General features: G+C 42.7%; 1 long non-coding RNA gene across 1 annotated transcript; it reads left to right on the top strand.

Annotated features, from left to right (window-relative positions):
- The first annotated feature begins 19,705 nt into the window (after positions 1–19,705).
- LOC147177469 (uncharacterized) lies at positions 19,706–22,723 on the top strand. The gene is made up of 3 exons (XR_015094312.1): positions 19,706–20,076; positions 22,391–22,486; positions 22,585–22,723. It is a non-coding gene; the product is annotated as an uncharacterized LOC147177469 (long non-coding RNA).
- The last annotated feature ends 247 nt before the right edge of the window (positions 22,724–22,970 follow it).

Consider the following 22,970-nt stretch of genomic DNA (forward strand, 5'->3'; position numbering starts at 1 on the left):
AACATTATAAAACTGTATACCGTGTCACTACATCATCCACAAACTATGCAAGTCATAGTAGTTGTTTGCCAGGGTGGCCAGGTATGTATGCTGTAAATCATGTACTATAACAGCAACATACACAAAAGAGATACCAATTTATATTCCAGAGTGTTTGTCAGCAAGTTTTACAATTGAAACTTGTTTTTCTTAAGGTCAATACTAGTTATTTGGGCTCGCAAGTTAAACTATCTAAATTCAGGGTCTTAACTGTACTTGGTCACCTAGATATAAAAATAGAATCATATCACTGAAATGTTATAAAAACGTCACAAAACTTACCCCAAAATAAGTTTCGTATAAACAACTATGCTCAGACTAGGGCACCTAGTCTATGTGTAGTCTACTTTGTGCCCAAAGTCAGATGGGACAGGCTCCAGCTCCCCATTACCCCTCAACTCGAGCTGTTTAGAAAAAAATAATGGAGGGGCATCTCCTGCATAAATCAAAGCTTGAGGTTAATATAGTTTTTGACATACTCCATTTTGAGTTTCTTCAAATTTTTCAGTACAGTGTGGTACACACAAAAGTGAGGTTAGCAAGGCCACTTACTGGTCAGAGCATTGCTGCTGGCTTGTCAGACTAATGTACCCTCTAGTGGTAAATAGTAAAATCACAGCTACCCCTAAAATTAACATGTTTCCTTGGACATGTAGCAAAGGCAGACGGGCACTGATCAGTTAGCAATTCCTCTCAAAACAAACTCTCTCAGATAGACCTGTGTGATATATGCTGTAGTGAGTGCCCTAACTCAACTCTTGGCAGTGGATCTGTCTGCTCAGTGCTCATGCGCCAATGAAGAAACTAGTTGCAAGAACTAATGCAATTTAATTACACTACAAGACACATTGACAATCAATCGACACTTCCAACAGAGCTTGCTCAACTCTCAGCGTTATTACGTTATAATGTAATAACGCTTAAAATGTAATAAAGTTTGCACTTACTCAAAAATATAATAAAACCCGATAATGTAATAATTTAACCAATAATGCAAAAAAAAAATATTCTTCGTTGATATTGCAATATCATTAGTACATTATTGGAGATTATTACATTTTCAGGTGGGTCTATTTTAATCAAAACTGATCATGTAACACTCAACAGATAACGTGATATATGTTCAATATGTTCATGCTGCACCTCCCCCCAAAAAGGGTGTGAGCAAATACTGTGTGGTGCGACCAACTAAAGAAAGTTAGTGTAAAAGTTAGTGTAGAGCCCTGCAGACGCCGTCACTATAAGAGCCAGCAGACCCTCTGTGTTGAACAAAATAATGCTCACATCAAAGAAAAGCCTTTTTTATCCAATGTCTTCTTTTAAAGTGATATAAAATGATTGACTTGTTTTGCTAGTTACTGCTTGATGCAGACAGTTCTTAGTAAAATATTTTGCAAATATATCTTTTAGGGCTTGGACGATGCACTTCTGTCACGATCCAATCCGGATCCCGATACCTTGGTGGCGATCTGATACGTATTGTGATACTTTTTTCTTCTGTTTCAGTTTTATTTTTGGCCATTTGGGGGGGGGCTTAAATAATAAATTATATTAGATATAATTATTTGTATTTTTTATTTTTTTTTTAAAGGGATCATCCTGCCAGGATGGCCCATTTTTCACTCAAACTCATTGTTTGTTTTTTATTCATGAAAGTGATATTAGTATGCAATTTCAATTTAATCGGCAGTCATGCAGCGCTGCCATCCCCTCAGTGCCAGCCATTTTACAGGATTTTAACGACCTACATAATATTGTGTTCTATGGGTATATAAACATGGGACCTACTGAGAAAAAGCTTAAACCCTCATCTTTCATCACAAAAAAAGTTTGTCTCTAGCATTTGTCATTCTTGAGTAATCAGCAGTAGAAGAGAGGCATTGCTATCTATAACTCCACATTTACATAATTAACGAGGCAATATATAGTATAGGCATCATATGACATGGGCTGATGGACAGTGAAAGCGGTCATCTTGAAGTTATGAAATTTAGCATGGGACCAAGTTCGTGCTCACCTCGATGGCGACGCAGCTTGCCCCCGAAGGTTTACTGCGTGGGTCCGTGGCGTACTTCCTCGATTTCTGTTTGCCCACGGAGCTTCATCCGGGTAACGGGAAAGTCAAGGAGATACGCGATGACCCGGTGGCTTGACTGGGGGCGGGGGGCTTCTTTTGATCAATGTGGTGTGCTAGCTCGATGCCTTCTGCCCGCGAAGCTTCATCCGTTGAACGGGTAAATCAAAGATATGCGCGATAACCCGGTGGCTTCCTACGTCTTGACCAATTTCTTATCGCTAAACTAATGCTCCTCCACATGCTACCACCTACTTCCTTGTCTACTGTGGGCTTCTCCTACTCGCCCTACATTGTGGCTCTCCTCCTAATGAGGCCCGCAACGATGTACTGCCGCATCGATTTTTTTAAACACACCCCAACAAAGGACGGCTTCAGGTTATGTTCCAGGATTTCACAATATTCCTCTGAATTCATGATTCCCTGGATTATGTGGAGTTGTCCAGGTCCTGAGGATGAAAATCCAGCCCAGAATTTAACATTCTCACCCCCATGCTTCACTGTAGGGAGAAGGTTCTTTTGCTGGTATGCAGTGTTGACTTTTCACCAAACATGTTTTAGTTGTGACAAAACAGTTAAATTTTGGGCTCATCTGTCCACAGAAGCTTCAGTGTTGTCCAGGTACTCGCTGGCAAAGTTGAGATGGGCAGCTTTGATCTTTTTTGTGAGCAGAGGCTTCTACCTAGCAAGCCTTCCACGAAAGCCTTGTCAATTGACTTTTCTTCTGATTGTTGAAGCATGCACGTACATGTCCCAGATGCAGCAAAAGAGGTCTGCAAATCCCTCGATGTGATGCACAGGTTGGCTTTCACCTGAATTATCATTTTTCTTGTGGTTCTTGCTGATATTTTAGAAGGTCATCCACTTCTAAGCTGGATTGTAGTAATTTTCAGTGTTCTGCTTCACAGTGGAATGATGAAGCTAATTTTTTTTAGATGACGTTATAGCTTTCCCCAGACAGATGTGCTGTCACTACCCACTTCCTGAGATCCCGACATTTCTCTTCCTCTCAGCATGACTGACCTGTATGGGTTCACCTGGTTAAGACTAAAGTGACGTGGTTTTGTCTCTGTTTCAGTGAGTGATGCACAATTTCTTTGCTAAACCTCTCTCATTTCATTGTTCCATTTCAGTGGTTAGCTAAGCTAACAATTTGTCCTACCTGATCCTACTAATGCAGCTCAGGGTTCACTTACTTTTGCAAATTAAGTTTTGACTACACAATTGATTAAAAAAAAATTGCATTGACTTGATAAACCTACACCTGCTATTTTATACAAAATGTAATGGTTCAGATTGAACAACAAAATCAGGTTGAAACAAATTGCTCAAGAGGTTCCCAAACTTTTGAGCAGCACTGTATATGCTGCTCCCCCTCTGGGATTGGTAGATTAACATATAGCTGGCTACTTTTAATGCAGCCGTGCTGCACGGCAATGTATGGTATCAATTAAGTGGGATTAATTAATTAATGGATCGATACTGCGGATCGTGTGAACAAGTATCGCGATAAATTGCCAAACGATATTTTGTCCCAGCCCTAATATCTTAAGTCATTGTCAATCTTTGCGTCATATGAAACTTCGGTAGGCAAATTCAGACAACTATACATCAGCAAATATGTTGATGCTACACCTGCCCAAAAAGGTTACGACCAAATCATGTGTGGTGCGACCGACTGAAAAAATTGATAGCACAGGTGATAACCAGTGCATAAGTTAGCGTAGAGCCCTGATCCGTCTGTTCCCCCCAACGACTTAAGGTCCGTCGGCACCTACCGCCGGTCATGACGTGTAAAAAAAAATGTCCCAATTTTTCACAACACAAAGTTGGCAAGTATGGCTGACTGGCCTCGCCCCCCTGCTGAAAAAAATGCTAGAGAGAATAATGTAATGTATGCAAACTTATATAAATTGATAAACATCCACATTGTTTAGATATTTGCTATTACTGTATTAACGTTTAATGTCCAACTGCATTTGAATGTTCCTCGCGTCTCGCTAAAAGCCGTCAGTGTTTACACTCCCATTAGTGGCTAGTTGCTAACACCACTTGAGACTTGTGCTGTATCATACAACGACAGACTAATAAACTGGCGGTTTCTTAGCATCTTTAATAAGTGACTGAAAATGATTTCGGGATGGCGCTGTGTTGATCTTGGTAGTTGAATGAGGACGAGTCAAGCTTGGCGCCTTGAGCTGCCACGCCACCACGACACTCGCAGTGTCAACTTAAATACTAAGTCTACCAAGGCAATTACAGTGATGTCAAAGTATTAGTTGGAAGGATTTTATTTTGAAGTTGGCCTTTGCAACGTGCTCTGCGAACTATGTACAACACGAAACGTGGTATTTGATCACGGCTCAAAGATGAGCTATTGCACCACTAATTAAGACATATACTTGCGCCGTGTGACTGGATTAAGTTTTTACCAGCACTCACTGTAAAGTTGGCCACATTTGCTGCTAAAATGGTCGCAGTGTTAAGCCCTGTATACCGGGGTTAAGCATTTAAAATAAACTGCATGGAAAGACATGCAAGATAAGGTGGGAAAGCCCTCAAAGTCATGTTACCACATTCCTGTGACATCAGATGAAGATCAGTTAAGAGCAAGCATGTACAAACCTGCCTAACTCAAAACAAGGGACCTGTGACTAACAAATAACATTTATGAGAAGTCTCCACCTTATTTTACGTAATGCAATAGGATATACACACTGCCAAGTTATTAGAGAAGCAATGTGGTGCAATAAACATCCCGGCAATAAAAAGAACCCCACAAGAATTGCAAAGTTCAAAGTTCAGTCGGAACTTGAACTGTTTGAAGGAATAATGGTTCATTTTAACAGTCATTGAAAATGAGTGATACGATAAGTAAGATTTGCCATTTATACGTTTCAATTTTCCGACAGTTAGTGCACTTTTTTTTTCCTGAAAAGCCATAATAGAATGCAACTAGGTTTCATGTTGCACATGGGATACCACTGTTTGTTATCTCCCATTAATGCAGAGTTCAACATATCACTGGTGCTACCTACCTCCAAAAGAGTCACTTTTAGGAGACCCCAAAAATTGCATGTTTAAAATTGCACTATTAACATTGCATGATCAAAGAACAAGCCATTTTCAACACGTTAGATTGGTCAGTCATTTGTAAAAAGTAACACCCACACATGCGGACTGACCAATAACAGGGCTCCAGACTGCCTCTAAATGGGTCATTTTGCCAATGTTGAGACAAGCGCAACTAAAATGTCCATCTATTCGCGCTAGTGCAACCAGTAAGTTCCCAGAATGTTTTATTAATATTCTTTATATATATTTTTTTTTTTGCAGTCATACTTCTGCTCCATCCTGCAGCCCATTTATCAGTTATATAGTGAAAATGAGTGGGATGAATATTTTACTTTGCAAGTTAATTTACAGTGTGCCCCTAAATCTACTTTCACCCCTAACATGTTAGGTTAGGGGACACTGCGCTCCTAGCAAAAATAAAAAATATATATATCTAAAATAAAATGCAAGACCAAATAACACGTTGTCAACTAATAGAACAAAAACTGTTCAGAAAATGTCTACAATACACCACTTAATATCGTTCTACTGCCTTCGCGGAGCAACACATCAGATTTGCCCATGTCAAGTATGAGCACGGCCCAAACTTGTCACAAATGTGAGGTGAAAGATAAAACAAACACTTGTCTGTGTTTAATCCATCAAGACAGAAAAACAACAACGCCCAGAGCGCAGCTTGATGAGGCTTAGTCTGAGCCAAGTCACAACAGTTTGGTGCTCATCAGCAGAACCTGTGTATCCCTGCTGCTGAGCATGCCTACATGTAGTATATGGGCATCAGAGTGTGCGTGCGTGTGTGCTGGCAAAGATGATATAATACGCAGCCCACCCAAAGTGGGTCAATAACATTAAGCCCTCACATATACAGTACCAAAATCCATAATAGCGGTGGATTCTCAAGTCTTCATTACTGTTTACAAACATCCACACATGTGACATTATGTGTAGAATCTGAAAACACACATCTACGTACAGTAAAAGGTTGGTGTAGAAAAGCTGCAAACATGCCACTCCTAGCCTGCACAACTTGGGAACACAGACGCGTAAAACCGGAGATGACCTCATGGTTAGCCCCTGTGGAGCCAGACATTAATCCTAAAAACACAGACTGTCACCCTAACACGCATTCTATACCCAAGGCACACAGTATCCCAAACCTCGGATGTTGCCCGGATGTTTTATGAGAGTTTACGATCTTATCAAATGTAAGTAAAGACCAGTATGAACTAGCAAGGGTGAACACTTGTTACAAATCACTATTTAAAGTAAGCAAGCAAGCAAGCAAATAAATAAATAAAACCACTTGCTTCAAATTAAATAGAGCCACACTCAGTGGTACATATTTAATTTGGTTGGCTTTTACCAGCTTACTTCAGACACTCATAGGACTTAAGGACTAAGGCATTTATCCACCCCCACACCCCATTTGGCATTAAATCAACCTGCACTTCATATTAAGGCCAAAACCTGGTGCTACCAACTTTTCAGTTGGTCACACCACACAGGTTTTGATCACACCTTTTTGGGGGGAGATACAGCATGGCCGGATTTGCTGATGTATCAATGGATGTACTTTATGCAGGTATAACATGGAAGTCCGAATTTTTGTATCGTTACAATACGAAGCAAACACATGAAGTGCTTATGTAGTGGCAAGTCAGAGTTTGGTCACCAAACTTCAACATAAAAAATTCAAAATCAACAAAATAGTAAAACAGCTGAGTGTGCAAGTTTCTTGAGGCAACAACAGTGGACTGTAGACCAGGTGTGGAATTCTGTTTTTTTATTTATTTTTTGCTGTTGCATAAATCAGCTGTAAAACCCTCCAATTATTAAGTTAGCTGTTTGTTTGTTTAATTAGTTTGCTGTCTCTGCATATTCAATTACAGTAATCCCCACCCAATTGTGTTTTCCTAGCACTTATGGCGCTGCAAGTTTTTTTTTTAAGCTCTTTAAACACACAATACAAACACGTTTAAACATAATTTATTGAGAGGGCGTAAGGTAAAAAAGGATAGCACAAAAATATTGCACAAACATTATAAAAAATTCAATTGCATTGTAACAGCACACACACACACACACACACACACACACACACACATCATGATACAGCCGACCCAGCGAATCAGGAGGGGTGGGTTATCTTTTTATTGTACTATGGATATTTTTATTGTTCAGCACTTGAGTTGCGTTTTAATTAGAGCTGTCAAACGATTACATTTTTAAATCAGATTAATCACATCCTGGAATTTTGATTAATCACGATTAATCGCTTGATAAAAAGCCTTTTTTTAAATCAAAAACATTTTCCTGCCAAATTTGAACAGCACCGGTTATGTGTTAATTATTTTTGTCATTTAATGTGATGAGGATATCTTCAACTTTTTTACTTGCATAATTGAAAATGGGAAAAAAATGACCCCAATATATTGACATGAATAAATATTCTAAATGTAATATGCAAACATTTATTAAATGCTTTAAGTTAAAGTACCACTGATTGTCACACCCAACTAAGTGGGGTGAAATTCGTTCTCCGCATTTGACCTATCCCCTTAGGGAGCGGTGAGCAGCAGCAGGGGCCGCACTTGGGAATCACTTGGTGATCTCACCCCCCAATTCCAACCCTTAATGCTGAATGACAAGCAGCTTTAATAGTCTTTGGTATGACCCGACCGAGGACTGAACCCACAACCTCCCAATCTCAGGGCGGACACTCTCCCACAAGGCCATTGAGCTGGTGATCATGTAATTATGTTTATTGCTCAAACACCTTAAACGTAGCCATCCTTCGTCACGCTAAAGGATAATCTATGGTCAAAATTAATAGTGCGATTAATCTGCGTTAATTCATGATTAATGCGATGTTTTTTTGTGATTCATTAATCCGTTAACGCTTTAACTTTGACAGCACTAGTTTTAATGTATGAAAGGTGCTTTATAAATAAAGTTTGATTGATTGATTGAGTTTGACCAGGAGGGCCTGTGAATAGTGAAAAACCATGTGTAACTGACGCCTCTTTAAATGCATTGGCTGGGTAAAAAAATAATAATAAACCCAAATAATTCTTCAAAAACCATTGATAATCAATACACATTTTTTTTGTACTTGAAACAATATTAAGTTTTAAAATCAATGAATAATCATTTTATTAATTGTGAAATCAATCTCAATCAAAACTAATCGTGATTATTATTTTTTCCATAATCGTCCAGCCCTAGCTGCTCATCTTAAGCATCTCAGATCAGGGTTGAGCTTTAACGTTTGCCAACGGCCACTAAAAATCACGTTGAGCGAACTCAGTTTATGGTACCTTTCGCCCGGATGGCGGCCTGAAAATGATCGCGAGTGGAAGTGATTCCATACACTGCACACAGACTCGTGACACCATTTTATCACTGCACCATGACTTTGCGACGAGTCTCGTGAGAACCCTTCCATACTTTCCCTTTTCCCATTCACAGTAAGTTTTTGTTTTTCAAGCGGTCGATCGGAGTGTCACTTCTGAGCCTCCACAAAAGAAATTCAAGTCAACGGATGAACAAAAGAAGGAGAACCAGGAATATTAGGAAAAGAATTGGGAGAGAACGTGGGTGTCGGGTTGGAAGAGATTGTCAACGGGAGTAAAGGACTCTTTCAGACGGCACATGCATTGGCAAAAAGAGGCGCAGGCGTACTCTGATTTAGAGTGGCAGTGCAAATAATCTCTCCCTCACACACCCCTCTCTCCCCATCTCTTCCCCCACTCCCTCCCTCCTTCTCTTTTTTTTGGTCCTTAAATAAGGACCAGCTTCCTACACAGAGCTTTGTGCCTTTTGTCATGGTAATTGGAGTAAGCAGGAAAAACACACTATCTTGAACTGTCCAGAATTGTGAGTAGTGACTGATGATTAGTGCATGGACTAAACACATGGTTGAACGGATTTAGCCCAGAATGGGTATTGTTCAGCCTTTACTTACTAATGACCTACTATAAAAATCAAAATCAATCCAATCCAAGCAATTATAATATGCAATTGTATAGATGGACAGTAGTCCATCTATACAATTGCTTGATTAAATTGTATTCACAGAGCGGGAAATTATAAGACTGGATTAATTGCAATACACAGTATAGAGATCCAGACGACTTGAAAGTCACAGTATAAGTAGCCGAGACTGTAAGCAACGCATTCCCTGTTAAAAAATGGTTTGACAAATGTATTTGTCAATGGCAGTGGGCGTTTCTTTTTTGTCTTTAGAATACAATCGTCAAAAGCAGTGAACGAGCTAAAGATAAAATTTAAATTACAGTAATTTCTGGACTATGAGCCGCTACTTTTTTCACTTGCATTCGACCCTGTGGCTAATATAAAGGTGAGGCTTATCCATCAGATCACAAGGGGGCACACTTTAAAAGGAAGCGCAGGAGCGACAGACAGAGCAAAACAAACCAAGTGAGCCCAAATATAGTAGGAGAGACAGCACGAGAGCAAGACAATTTGTGCCCTCATTATGAAAAAGAAAGTCGCGGGAACCCGGTGCGATAACATTAAAACACCTGCGGGTACAGTAGGGTGCGGCTTATAGTCCAGAACTTACTGTTTGTATGTATGATTAAGGATCTAATGAAATAAAACAACTATGAAGTGGAAAATACCAATTTAAGTATCTGGTAGTAAATGTGTTCAAGGAATGTACACAGTTTTTGTGTACATTGTAATGTTTACATGAATACTGCTCCAGCAGTGCACCTGTTTATTGGTAGAAGACGCTACCACAAAGCAAAATTGTTGATTCAGTTACATTAACCTTTACACAATGTTCAATTTTAAAGTAGCATATCAAAAAACCTAATAAAAAAATACTCTCTTGGGGTGCATGCATTACAGTTGACCAACCGTCATTGGACTACCATATCTTACCAACCATCTTTGGACTACTTTATCATTTTAGCAGGCTCATTATTGCCATAGTCAATGATTTACTTGCCTCAACGGCTACTTCCTTGGCTCGGTAGGCGAGCAGGCAGTGAACTAGACTTTCAAGAACCTTTCTTTCATGCACAAAATGTTCTCTTACATGTTTGTAATTGTGGCACAAATCTAACGCCACACTGTACCCTCTGCCTACACAACGCATTTTATACTGATATTGACCACATGTCAGTGTTTCCCACAGATTTGAAATCTACTTGGGTGGGTGGACTCCGGCGGTGAGGATGGGAGGCGGGTTGGGTCTCAGTCCTGTTCCTTCATCTCCTTTAGCCTCACAATCCACAAGTATAATAATAAAAGTAAAGTAAATATATATTTAATACATTTTCTTGAAAACTTCTTGGGTGGTGGCCAATTTACTTTATTATTAACATTGTGTGGGAAACACTGCATGTCTATCACCATACATACTTATATTGAATTATTGTCCAGCGAGGGCTGGGCGATAAATCGATTGTTTAAATTAATTCAAGTGTTTTGTTGTGGACGATTAAAACAATTATAATATCGAGGGTTTTTTCCCCCTTTCGTTGTTCCGCACCCGCGGCTTTCGCCCACATGGGCTTCCGTAGCGTAAGCTTTGCTAATCGTGTCCTCACACACTCCATATGGGAGGAACTCAACAACAGCAAACAAACTCCTGCAAAAAAAAATAAAACAGTGTACCATGTTACCGTGGAGGAGTCATTAACACAAGGAAGCATGTATGACAAGAAAGGGGCATAATAAGAGCTATCACGAAAGCGGACACGTTGCACCTCGCTAATAAGACTCGATTTCACCACTTGCTGAAAACGGGAGAAGTCAGGTATGTGGCAATTCGGATATTGTTGATATTCGGATTCACGGCATGCCAGTGGGTTAATTCTGTGGGTGCTGTCCCCCCTGGCGGGGAGTGGGCGGGTCTGCCCCTCTGTTGGCTGCTGGGTGGCGGCTGCGTCTTGGCCGTTCCCTGGGTCTCTTGGGGGGTGCTGCGTTGCGGGGCTTTCCCTGGTGGTTCCCGGGGGTTGCGGGGTGGGGGGTGCTGGGGGTGGGGGGTGTCTGGGGGATTGGGGGCATGGGGGCGGCTGGGGCTGGGTTGGGGTGGGTGGCGGGGGTGGATGGGGGGCGGGGGGGGGCGGGGGTTGGGGGCCGGTGGGGTGCCTGGTGGGCCTGCAGTGCCCCGTCCTGCTGCGTTGGGCCGGGGGCGCGGGCCGTGTTGGGGCGGGGGGCGCTCCTGCTCCTGGGTTTGCTCTCCGGCCGGTGGCCCTGGTGGGGCCCGGGGGTCGTCCTTTGGCGCTGCCGCGGCCTGGGGGGCCCTGAGGTGTTGCGCTTGCTCTGTTCCGGCGGGGGTCGACGGCTCCCCTCTTTGGTGGAGATTTTCATGCATGCCAGATCCACCACACCAGCATCTACCGAAACTCAGACACAATCTGTTTCCTCCTCAGATTATTGAATCGGTGGAGGCTGGTGTCTCGGATCTCACGCGGCTTCGTCTGTCCTTCCTTCCTTTTCTCGGTCTCTCCGTTGGTCTCTTGAGGCCTCCCTGATTTTATGTTTTTTGGATTTGTTGGGGTCTGGATGTTTCTTGGGCTGGGGAGGAGTTCTGGTGGGGGGTGTCTGGTCGGTGCTGGATTTCACCTTCCTTGGTTTTCTTCGGTCACCTCGGGTCTCCTGGTGTTCGATTTAGGTGAACGGTATGAGATTTTTTTTTTTCTAATAGGTTTTCTGGTGAGCTAACAAACACACGCACGCACGCACGCACGCACGCACGCACACACACATACTCACCCACACACACAAAAAAAAAAAATGTATGTATGTGTGTATGTATATATGTATATATGTATGTATATATATATATATATATATATTTAAAAAAAAAAATAAAAATAAAAATAAAAATAAAAAAAAAAAGAGCAATGATGATGACATTTCCGAATGAACAATACTGAGCTCTTAACTCTTTGACTGCCATAAACGTTATAAAACGTTTAGCATAAACCTAGGGAAGGGCGCCGAGGACGTTAAAAGACGTCCCCTATGTTTTTTTTTTTTTTTTTCAAAAACGGGTGCAGGAAAGCCTTGGGCAGCTGTGCTGAAAGAATCAGGCTGATCTGATTAGTCAAAGACTCGTTTTGGCCCCTAGAGGGCAGCGATGACTCTCTTTGCACAAGGTTGGATGGGCCGCCCACCGTGGGCGTCAGTAGAAGACGTGAGGCGGAGCTAGAGTGTTGAGGAGACAATGGCTGATCCAAGCCACAATGGCTTGACCAAGCAACCGGTTACAAGCAGCTCAGCTTGAGCATTTTTTTCAAAGACGGAAAGCATCAATCAATACTAAAAAGCGCATTGATGTCAACGATGATGATGACAACGAGCTCTACGCCAAAGTTGGAAGCTTTGGCCTGTTACTATCACGTAGTAAGCCTCACCGGCTACGCGCGGCTAGCGCTGCTAAGGCCGGAAAACGCGCACAATAGCCGGCCGGGTACTTCTGCACAAGCGGACATTCGATCGGGCGATGGAGAGTTGGCATCGACCAATGCAGATTGATGTCAACGATGATGATGACAACGAGCTCTACGCCAAAGTTGGAAGCCTGGACGTGTTTACGATCACGTTGTAAGCCTCACCGGCTACGCGCGGCTAGCGCGGCTAGCGCGGCTAGCGCGGCTAGCGCGGCTAGCGCGGCTAGCGCGGCTAGCGCTGCTAAGGCCGGAAAACGCGCACAATAGCCGGCCGGGTACTTCTGCACAAGCGGACATTCGATCGGGCGATGGAGAGTTGGCATCGACCAATGCAGATTGATGATGATGATGATGATGACTGCGAGTTTGACGCCAAAGTTGGAAGCCTGGACGTGTTTACGATCACGTTGTAAGCCTCACCGGCTACGCGCGGCTAGCGCGGCTAGCGCTGCTAAGGCCGGAAAACGCGGAGCTGCACAAGCGGACATTCGATCGGACAATGAAGAGTACCCCGAGTCCAATGCATATTCATCGGAGGAGCGGGTACAGTCTGATCACGGAGAAGACACTGTTTCTGGACTACGATGCCACCATGAATGGACTGGATAAAATGGATCATGCAAATGCTGTTGCGTCTTCTTGCACGCAGGAGAGTGTTACACAAAGAAAAACTGTCGTTGAAACATCCACATATTTGTAAATAGCACCACAGTTGCACACATTTGTAAATAGTTTGCCAAATTGTTGTCAAATTGTTACACTGTTGAATGTAAATAAACGTATTTTGCTATCAAAAAACACTTTTTCATTCTTGGTGGTAGTGTTTTATAGAAGTAAAGCACTATTTAGGTGTTTGTGGCATCATTCATGGACAAAAAGAAGTGTCAAATTCACTAGAATGCATGAAATAATATCGTTTCACTAAAAGCTTGATTTCTCCGTATTTGAGTTCAAAACAAGCGAAATCGGATGCAACTAACCATTTTCTATTGTTGATTACTAAAGAACGGAATAAGGTAGAAACAAACTCTTTTTTTCTGATGAAAGATGAAAGTCCAATCTTTCATTTGGTAGTACGTGTGTTTCCATAGTCCAAACAGAACATTTTCTGTGGACCTTGAAAATCAGTCAAAATGCTTAAATCGGCTGGCACTGGCGGCATCCCTTTTCTGAAAACGTCTGGCAGTCAAAGAGTTAAAAAAAAGAAAAAAAAAAAAAAAAAAAAAAAAAAGTATGTGGCAACCCATACCACCTAGCCGCAAGTATATTGCTTAAGTTGCCCCATGCCATTCGTTTAGGCAGTGGTTATTTTTGCCATTACTGGCAACTCAAATGGTAGCAATAGTTTTGCTCTTAACGGCTCCAATATTGCGTCTTTAGCCTGCTGTAATTGGATATTTTATCATGATTGCTTATAGACATTTACAAGCTTATGTGAATAGCACAAATGTGCACATTAAGGTCGCAACATGTACGTTATTTCGCCAAGACGGACTCGCCTTGCAAGCACTTACCGGTATGAAAGACAAGCTTACTTTCACTCGTCGTGTCCGTGACGCTTATCAGCCTCTGCGTCGTCTGCGACATAAAATCCTTATGAAATGTAGTATATAGTGGGCTGGTAATGCTGATAACAGCCTATTTTCAATGACAAAACTAATTGAAAAGTGAAAGGAGATCTATAGGATAGGGTGAACTTTGTGAAGCGGACTAATCACAGTAAAATAGCCGATTTTCTTACACCGGGGACTGGCCAATCAAATAACGCTAAAAGGAAATTTGGCAAAACAGCCACCTCAATTTACACAACAGTACTTGTACTTGTAAAATCAGCAGACAGTTGGAGGGGATGACAAGCTCAGACCTCGGTTCCTACATTAAAGCCAAAATGTGACGTTTATTTGTGTCATATTGGAGGGACACAAGTGGCACTGTTTAGCTTTTAAAACAATGTCGACAAAAAAAGTTTTATTTTTCTACTGTATCAACACATAGATTTATATTTCCAGAAGTATTTGATTCAAGGTAGAAGTTTTACACATTAATTCCAAGAGAAGAAATGTGGTTATGTTTGTTAACTGATAAACAAAATAAATTGATAAACGGTGTTGATAGCTGTATTTGATTGCTATTAATTAACAACTTTGGCAACTATTTACAGACTGCAGCAGCTGCTGTAAATAGTTGGAAAGTGTGAAGTTAAGTAAATTTGTCAAATTGGCTGATTAACTCTTTGACTGCCAGACGTTTTCAGAAAAGGGATGCCGCCAGTGCCAGCCGATTTAAGCATTTTGACTGATTTTCAAGGTCCACAGAAAATGTTCTGTTTGGACTATGGAAACACACGTACTACCAAATGAAAGATTGGACTTTCATCTTTCATCAGAAAAAAAGAGTTTGTTTCTACCTTATTCCGTTCTTTAGTAATCAACAATAGAAAATGGTTAGTTTGACCCAATTTCGCCTGTGTTGGACCAAAATACGGAGAAATCAAGCTTTTAGTGAAACGATATTATTTCATGCATTCTAGTGAATTTGACACTTCTTTTTGTCCATGAATGATGCCACAAACACCTAAATAGTGCTTTACTTCTATAAAACACTACCACCAAGAATGAAAAAGTGTTTTTTGATAGCAAAATACGTTTATTTACATTCAACAGTGTAACAATTTGACAACAATTTGGCAAACTATTTACAAATGTGTGCAACTGTGGTGCTATTTACAAATATGTGGATGTTTCAACGACAGTTTTTCTTTTTGTAACACTCTCCTGCGTGCAAGGAGACGCAACAGCATTTGCACAAGATTGCCTCTTCGCGTGCGCCACTTTCTTGCCGGCCGTTTTTTTCCAGGGAATAGCAAGTATATACTGCAGTGTGTCATCAAGTCTAATATCAGGATCATGCTACGGTTACGTTACGGTGGTGTTACGTCTCGCTTCCCCGTGTCCTTCAGTTGCTATACCGGGTTGGTAGGAGATGTTCTGATCCATTTTATCCACTCCATTCATGGTGGCATCGTAGTCCAGAAACAGTGTCTTCTCCGTGATCAGACTGTACCCGCTCCTCCGATGAATATGCATTGGACTCGGGGTACTCTTCATTGTCCGATCGAATGTCCGCTTGTGCAGCTCCGCGTTTTCCGGCCTTAGCAGCGCTAGCCGCGCTAGCCGCGCTTTGCCGGTGGGGCTTACTACGTGTTCATAACAGTCACGTTGGCGTAGAGCTTCATCTTCATCATCATCATCAATCTGCATTGGTCGATGCCAACTCTCCATCGCCCGATCGAATGTCCGATTGTGTAGAAGTACCCGGCCGGCTATTGTGCGCGTTTTCCGGCCTTAGCAGCGCTAGCCGCGCTAGCCGCGCTTTGCCGGTGGGGCTTACTACGTGTTCATAACAGTCACGTTGGCGTAGAGCTTCATCTTCATCATCATCATCAATCTGCATTGGTCGATGCCAACTCTCCATCGCCCGATCGAATGTCCGATTGTGTAGAAGTACCCGGCCGGCTATTGTGCGCGTTTTCCGGCCTTAGCAGCGCTAGCCGCGCTAGCCGCGCTTAGCCGTGAGGCTTACTACGTGTTCATAACAGTCACGCCAAAGCTTCTAACTTTGGCGTAGAGCTCGTTGTCATCATCATCGTTGACATCAATGCGCTTTTTAGTATTGATTGATGCTTTCCGTCTTTGAAAAAAATGCTCAAGCTGAGCTGCTTGTAACCGGTTGCTTGGTCAAGCCATTGTGGCTTGGATCAGCCATTGTCTCCTCAACACTCTAGCTCCGCCTCACGTCTTCTACTGACGCCCACGGTGGGCGGCCCATCCAACCTTGTGCAAAGAGAGTCATCGCTGCCCTCTAGGGGCCAAAACGAGTCTTTGACTAATCAGATCAGCCTGATTCTTTCAGCACAGCTGCCCAAGGCTTTCCTGCACCCGTTTTTGAAAAAAAAAAAAAAAAACATAGGGGACGTCTTTTAACGTCCTCGGCGCCCTTCCCTAGGTTTATGCTAAACGTTTTATAACGTTTATGGCAGTCAAAGAGTTAATAAGTCGGCCCTAGTAGTTTTCACTGGCTGTTCAGACCACCATTGATGCTGACCCTTGCAGCCAAGTTATTGATGTATTGTTGCACTTTCCTAAAAAGAAAACATTGATGTTTTATTTTAATTGTTAGTAGTAATAATAATAATAATAATAATACATTGTATTTGTGATGCACTTTATATTTCAACAATCTCAAAGTGCTACAAAGTAAAAAAGTATAAAAGTCTAGCAAAAAGCTTTTGCAAAAAGTTCCTGTATGCAAAAACATAAGCAGCTTGTTTTGCATTTTGTTCTCTGTAAGCACTGTGAAATTACTTTAAAAGCAACGTATCAAACTGATTATTATATACACGTGTTAACACCATTATAACCAGCAGGATGAGGGCGAGCATAAATCCAACGTGGCATATGATGAAAACAAGTTTGACACCCCTGGTGTACATGCTCGTGAATTATCACAAGATTTAGACAAAGTAAGTTATCTTGGCCACATACACGAACAACGTTCCTTAATGTCAGGTTAGGGATTCATTCAACAATCAACACACAGCGTACTACTTGTATGGCCCTATTTTGTAATGCAAGTCATATCTCGTCATTTCTGATATAGTAGACAGACGCACCCTTTCTGTCTGTCAGAACAATGAGATTATGAGAATTTAGAACGTCCATACGAGTCGGGCTAGCATGTCCCCGGTGAAAAGAAAACTAAATAGGCGCTTGGAACCACTTAGGAAGAGAACGCACCGGTCGAGTCATGTTTAGTTGTATATATTGAGCATACACAACAAGTGGCTGGCTTGAAACAACAGCAGGTGCTCCACAGGCTGATTCTCCTCGGAAAGTGAGAACGAGACGAAGTGTGGCTGAGCAGAGGTCAAACTACACTGCAAACCACAAGAAGGTGGAACATCGCACACGAATACACAGCTAAAGCTAAATCAGCTATCACAAAAAAGAGTCGCAATCGTCAGAAACAACACAAAGTCCACTTACAGTGATGTTAACTTCATGCTTTTTCAGCCGGTACTTGAGACTCTTCATTTCGAATTGCTGGCTTGTCAAATTCCTCCTTTCTTTGATAAAAGCATCAGCAGTACAAGAAAATAAAAAAACAACTTCCCGTAGGGCAACACAAAGTTTTATCCTGTTCTCCCACGGCGTGAGTTCCACCTGACTCCAACCCGCAAAGCCAGATCACAGTCGAGAGCAGCCCCTACAGCCAATCAGAGGCGAGTATTCGCGGGCTGGTTTATTTTTCATCCAATCGGTTGCGTTAAAGGGCGGGACTTCCTTGTAGTATTGATGGGAGAAGTTGGAGACATCTTGGGACAATGCGGGGTGACGTCAGACCCACCTGAAACCTAAATACCAGAATAAAATGGAAAAAAAACACCGTAACTTTTTAAAAACAAGTTTTATACGGATATCTCAGCACTAAGTGAAACTAATGATTACAATTTTTACTTTGCTGCTGGTATGTAGTCACAACTGACATGTGAGCTCAGATAAGTGTGAGATGGGCAGATTAGCTCAAGATTTTCCTCACTATTATTGTTAATTTAGAATGTAAAAAAAAAGAAAAAGGTCTTCTACCTTACTTCGGCAAAGTATTCAGTGACTAAACTACTCAAGTATTTAGTATCTGGTGAGCAGCTTCTATTATTGGTACATGAATGTCAAATAGACAAAACATAAAATGGTAATATGCTATTTCAAACATTTCAACAATGCGACTTTAAGTCCAACAGTAAGTAGATAAAATCTTGTCTATAATTAATGTCATAACTTCATTAAGGTATTTTTCATGAACAACTAATACCTATAAAAACATTTTTTTTCACTTGCTGTCGACTGAAGATGACATTATCTGTGCTGAGGAAGGACATAAGTAATAATAATAATAATAATGCATCGGATTTATATAGCGCATTTGTATCTAATTAACACTCAAAAAGTAACAAGTCGACCAATCACGGCTTACCTGTTTTCTGGGTTTGGTCAGCAAACCTATTTCCTCAGCACAGTTGATGTCATCTTCCGTCCAATGAGTCCACAGCAAGTGGAAAAATGAGTTTTTAACGGTATTAATTTCTCATGTATCCCTTTAAAGCTGCTCAATTTTTAATCGCTACTGCCAAGCATGGTTAAAAAATGAAACTGCACACTCCCTTCTTCACATACACAATGTGTGCATGACGTCACATCCGCAGACAGAGCGGGATATTCGAACCTGAATCCAGTCTGAAAACTATTGGCCAGAGGCTTGCAGGAGTACCCATTGTGAAAAGGTGTTAGAATCCTAATTAGAAGATGTTTGAGTCGTGTAAAGATATTTTGGGGCAAATTTCTACATTGAGCAGCTTTAATAACATGAACCAGGGCAATTTGAACCATAATAAATGGTCTGGATTAAATTTTACTCACGCGAAACACAATATTTACCAGGCAGATTGTTATATAATTAGATGATGCAATGCTGATATCTGCTTAATGGTTGATTACTCAAAAACACCAAGTTGTGTCAACTTACATCTTTATCTTCAGTGATGGGCATATATTGCAGATTCCTCTCTCGCACCGCTCCTTTAGATTGTGCATAAATGCATTTTACATTCAAGTGCTGTATCGTTGACCTGCTGGTGTTATTCCACGGAGCATTACATTTTCCAAACTGAGGCTGCGACAGCATCTCAAGTTCAAAGTAGGCTTCTTGTAGGCTGAAATGCCAATATTTTAGGCACCGATGAGAGTGCATGACATAGCTGTTGTTGATCTTGTCTATCCATTTTCTGGTGTAGACCATCCGTAAGGTAAATACAGATTTCTGCCATGTTTCATAAAGAAGTTACTTTGATAACTGCTTCTTTGTGGGGCCGCACAAAGACTGCCTGTGGTCATGTGACTACCTGCTGGCTCCGTCTGATTGGTCGAATGGAGTCAAACGGCACTGGTATTGTCCATTTGCACCGACGTCACGTGATCACGTGACTGCCCTATGACGGACGGCGGAAGGAAATGATTGTTGAATGGAAGTGGACGTGACCCGGCGCGACTTAGTGACTTAGCGACTGCTATTTTACAAATTAAAAGTTATTATTGCCCATTGAGCCATGGAATCTATTACTTCAACCGAAGTTCGCCTGTCAGTCGAAGTTGCACATTTAGTCAGGACTCATAGAGCGCAATATTTACTTTAGTTGGAGAGCGCTAGTTTGAAAACAGCCCTTACCTTCTGTTGCCTGCTGTTTTTACCAAGTTAATCAAATCGCACGACCTATATCATTATGTAGTCAATGTCGTCTCTTCTCCTTACACCGGGGCCGATTCAAAAGCTTGTCGCTGGCTTGAGCCTCTGGGACGAGATGCTACGCTCACACCAGGGGACAATATACCTCGTAATGCAAAGGTAAAACTTGTTTATCATGCTAACTGACTTATTTTGACATAGTCCGTTCTATATTAAAACGCTGTCATGAGGTTATGTTACTATGTTTACTAGCATGGAACAAATGACTATCGTCGTGGCAAGCTATGCGGTAATTTCATGAATATGACTCCGGCTCCAGAGTGAAAAACGCAAAGCACAAAGACAACATCCCCCATTATTAATATAGTTTTGAAGAAGGTGCATTTTAAAAGTAAGCTGTGTGTTCGTGCAGTTGGAGTGGACGCTAACTATCTGGCTCGTTAATGTGATTTGAAACACGCAATTCGACACCTCTGTTACAATCTGTGTTAGAGTGTACGTTTACTAGTCAAATGTTTGAACATTTATCGACTAATCTTGCAAAAAATGATAGCTGCAAATCCGTGAATACTTTGTGGGCTGCCAGTCCCTTCTGTTGATTGCTGCTATCAAGCGACGCTGTTCGTCTTCATTAGTAGGTATGCGATAAAAAGCAACATTTGTCTTACTCCTTTGTCTGTCTGTACAACCGACGGCACAGCAACATATGACCATTTTATAAGATAATCGATTAGATAAAGGACTTTACGCTGTACGAGATTCAATGGTTGCAATACAGGCAAGTGGCTTTTTAGCCATCCAGCGTCCCGTAGGGGGCGTTCCCATGAGGGCTGTGACGTCACGTGCAAAAGGTCAATTGGCATTGGATCAGCGAAGGGAGGAGAGGGAAGAAAAGAAAGGAAGGAAGGAAACGGACAGGGAAACTGATGAAGGGATCGAGAGCACCCAGGGCAGAGGTGGGCAATCTCGGTCCTCGAGGGCCGGAGTCCTGCAGGTTTTGGAGGTTTCTCACTTCAAACACAAGCTGATTCCAATCAACAGGATCGTTATCAGGCTTATGCACCTGCTCCTAATTTTAATGCACCCCCCACACACACACACACACTTGTATATACACTGGGTGGGGTCACATTCACGGTTTAGGGGTAGAGTTCGCCAGTCGGCGAGCTGGTGGACTCAGTAACAGGGGTTAACTTTCACAAAGAACGCTGGGGTGACGACCGGGGCCTTCCCCCGCTGGGCCTGGGGTTCGGGGGTGTCGGCCGTCCTCCGGTGCCCCCATCTCCCCTTCTGCCCCCGGTGTTCCGTCTCTCCACGCGGCGGGGGGTGGGGTGGGCGCGGCTGCCCTCTCCGCTCCGCTGTCCGGCCCCTCTTCGGCGCCGGTGCCTGAGTGCGGGGGGTCCCCGAGGGCTGGGGGTCGGGGTTGGGGGGCTGCCGGTTGGTCGGGTGGGGTCAACGGGGGCGGGGCAGCTTTGTTGGGGGGGGGGGGTTGCGGGGGGGTGTCTGGGGGGTTGGGGACCAGGGGGCGGCTGGGGCTGGGTTGGGGTGGATGGCGGGGGTGGATGGGGGGTCGTGGGGGGTGCGGGGGTTGTGGGCCGGTGGGGTGCCTGGCGGGCCTGCAGTGCCCCGTCCTGCTGCGTTGGGTCGGGGGCGCGGGCCGTGTTGGGGTGGGGGGGCGCTCCTGCTCCTGGGTTTGCTCTCCGGCCGGTGGCCCTGACGGGGCCCGGGGGTCGTCCTTTGGCGCTGCCGCGGCCTGGGGGGCCCTGAGGTGTTGCGCTTGCTCTGTCCTGGCAGGGGTCGACGGCTCCCCTCTTTGGTGGAGATTTTCATGCATGCCAGATCCACCACACCAGCATCTATCGAAACTCAGACACAATCTGCTTCCTCCTCAGGTCATTGAATCGGTGGAGGCTGGTGTCTGTGGCTCTCACTCTGCTTCGTCTGTCCTTCCTTCCTTTCCTCAGTCTCTCCTTCGGTCTCTTGAGGTCTCCCTGATTTATTTTTATTTTTTTTGGATTTGTTGGAATTTAGATGTTTCTTGGGTTGGGGAAGAATTTTGGTGGGTGGCCCGGTGGGTGGTGTCTGGTCGGTGCTGGATTTCACCTTCCTTGGTTTTCTTTGGTCCCCTCGGGTCTCCTGACGGCGGTGTTCGGTTTAGGTGAACGGTATGGGATTTTTTCTAATAGGTTTTTGGTGAGCTAACAAATACACGCACGCACGCACGCACGCACGCACGCACATACACATACTCACCCACATACAAAAAAAATAAAGTATATATATATATATATATATATATATATGTATATATGTGTATATATATATATATATATATATATATATATATATATATATATATATATATATATATATATATATATATATATATATATATATATATATATTAAAAATAATAATAATAAAAAAATAAAGAGCAATGATGATGACATTTCCGAATGAACAAAAAAAAAAGGCTTATGCAGAGCGGACGGGAGAGGACGAGACTGGCTCGGGAGGTGTCACAGCGCTACACAACCGCAGCGGCACGGTGAGGAGCCCGGCCTGGGCTGTGAGTATCTCTCATGACACATGGTGGCCCAGCGAGGACCACAACGGCAGTACACAGATTCTTGGCCCTTGTACTGACGGTTATCTTTTTCTTTGTAGGCTCTGCCTAGCCGTGGTCACAGAAGCGCCCAAAGAGCTGCGAAGTGACTCATCCAGGCCGGGCCCCCGCCAAGAAGTACTACCGCTACTGTATTGCCGCGTCCCTGAGGAGGTCACCCCTCCCTCGTCTTTTAAAAAGAAGAGATTGGTTTTAACTCCCACCCCGTCTCATTTTGAGACGTTTTAATTGTTTTATTTTTGGTTTTATTTCTATTTTAACTGCTCATTTTTATTGGGTTTTAGCTAGTTTTAAAAGACAAAATTGTAATTTTTTTATCCTCATTGTTGCTATTGGCCCACCTAGTGCCCAAAATAAATTGTCACATGAACCCTTTTTGTGCATCTCCCTGGTCCTTCAGAGTGCTCTCTTCCGATAAATTCAAAAC

Source organism: Leptonotus elevatus, chromosome 3, assembly GCF_054856555.1.
Source record: "Leptonotus elevatus isolate MCC_2025b chromosome 3, RoL_Lele_1.0, whole genome shotgun sequence".
NCBI classification, from domain to species: domain Eukaryota; kingdom Metazoa; phylum Chordata; class Actinopteri; order Syngnathiformes; family Syngnathidae; genus Leptonotus; species Leptonotus elevatus.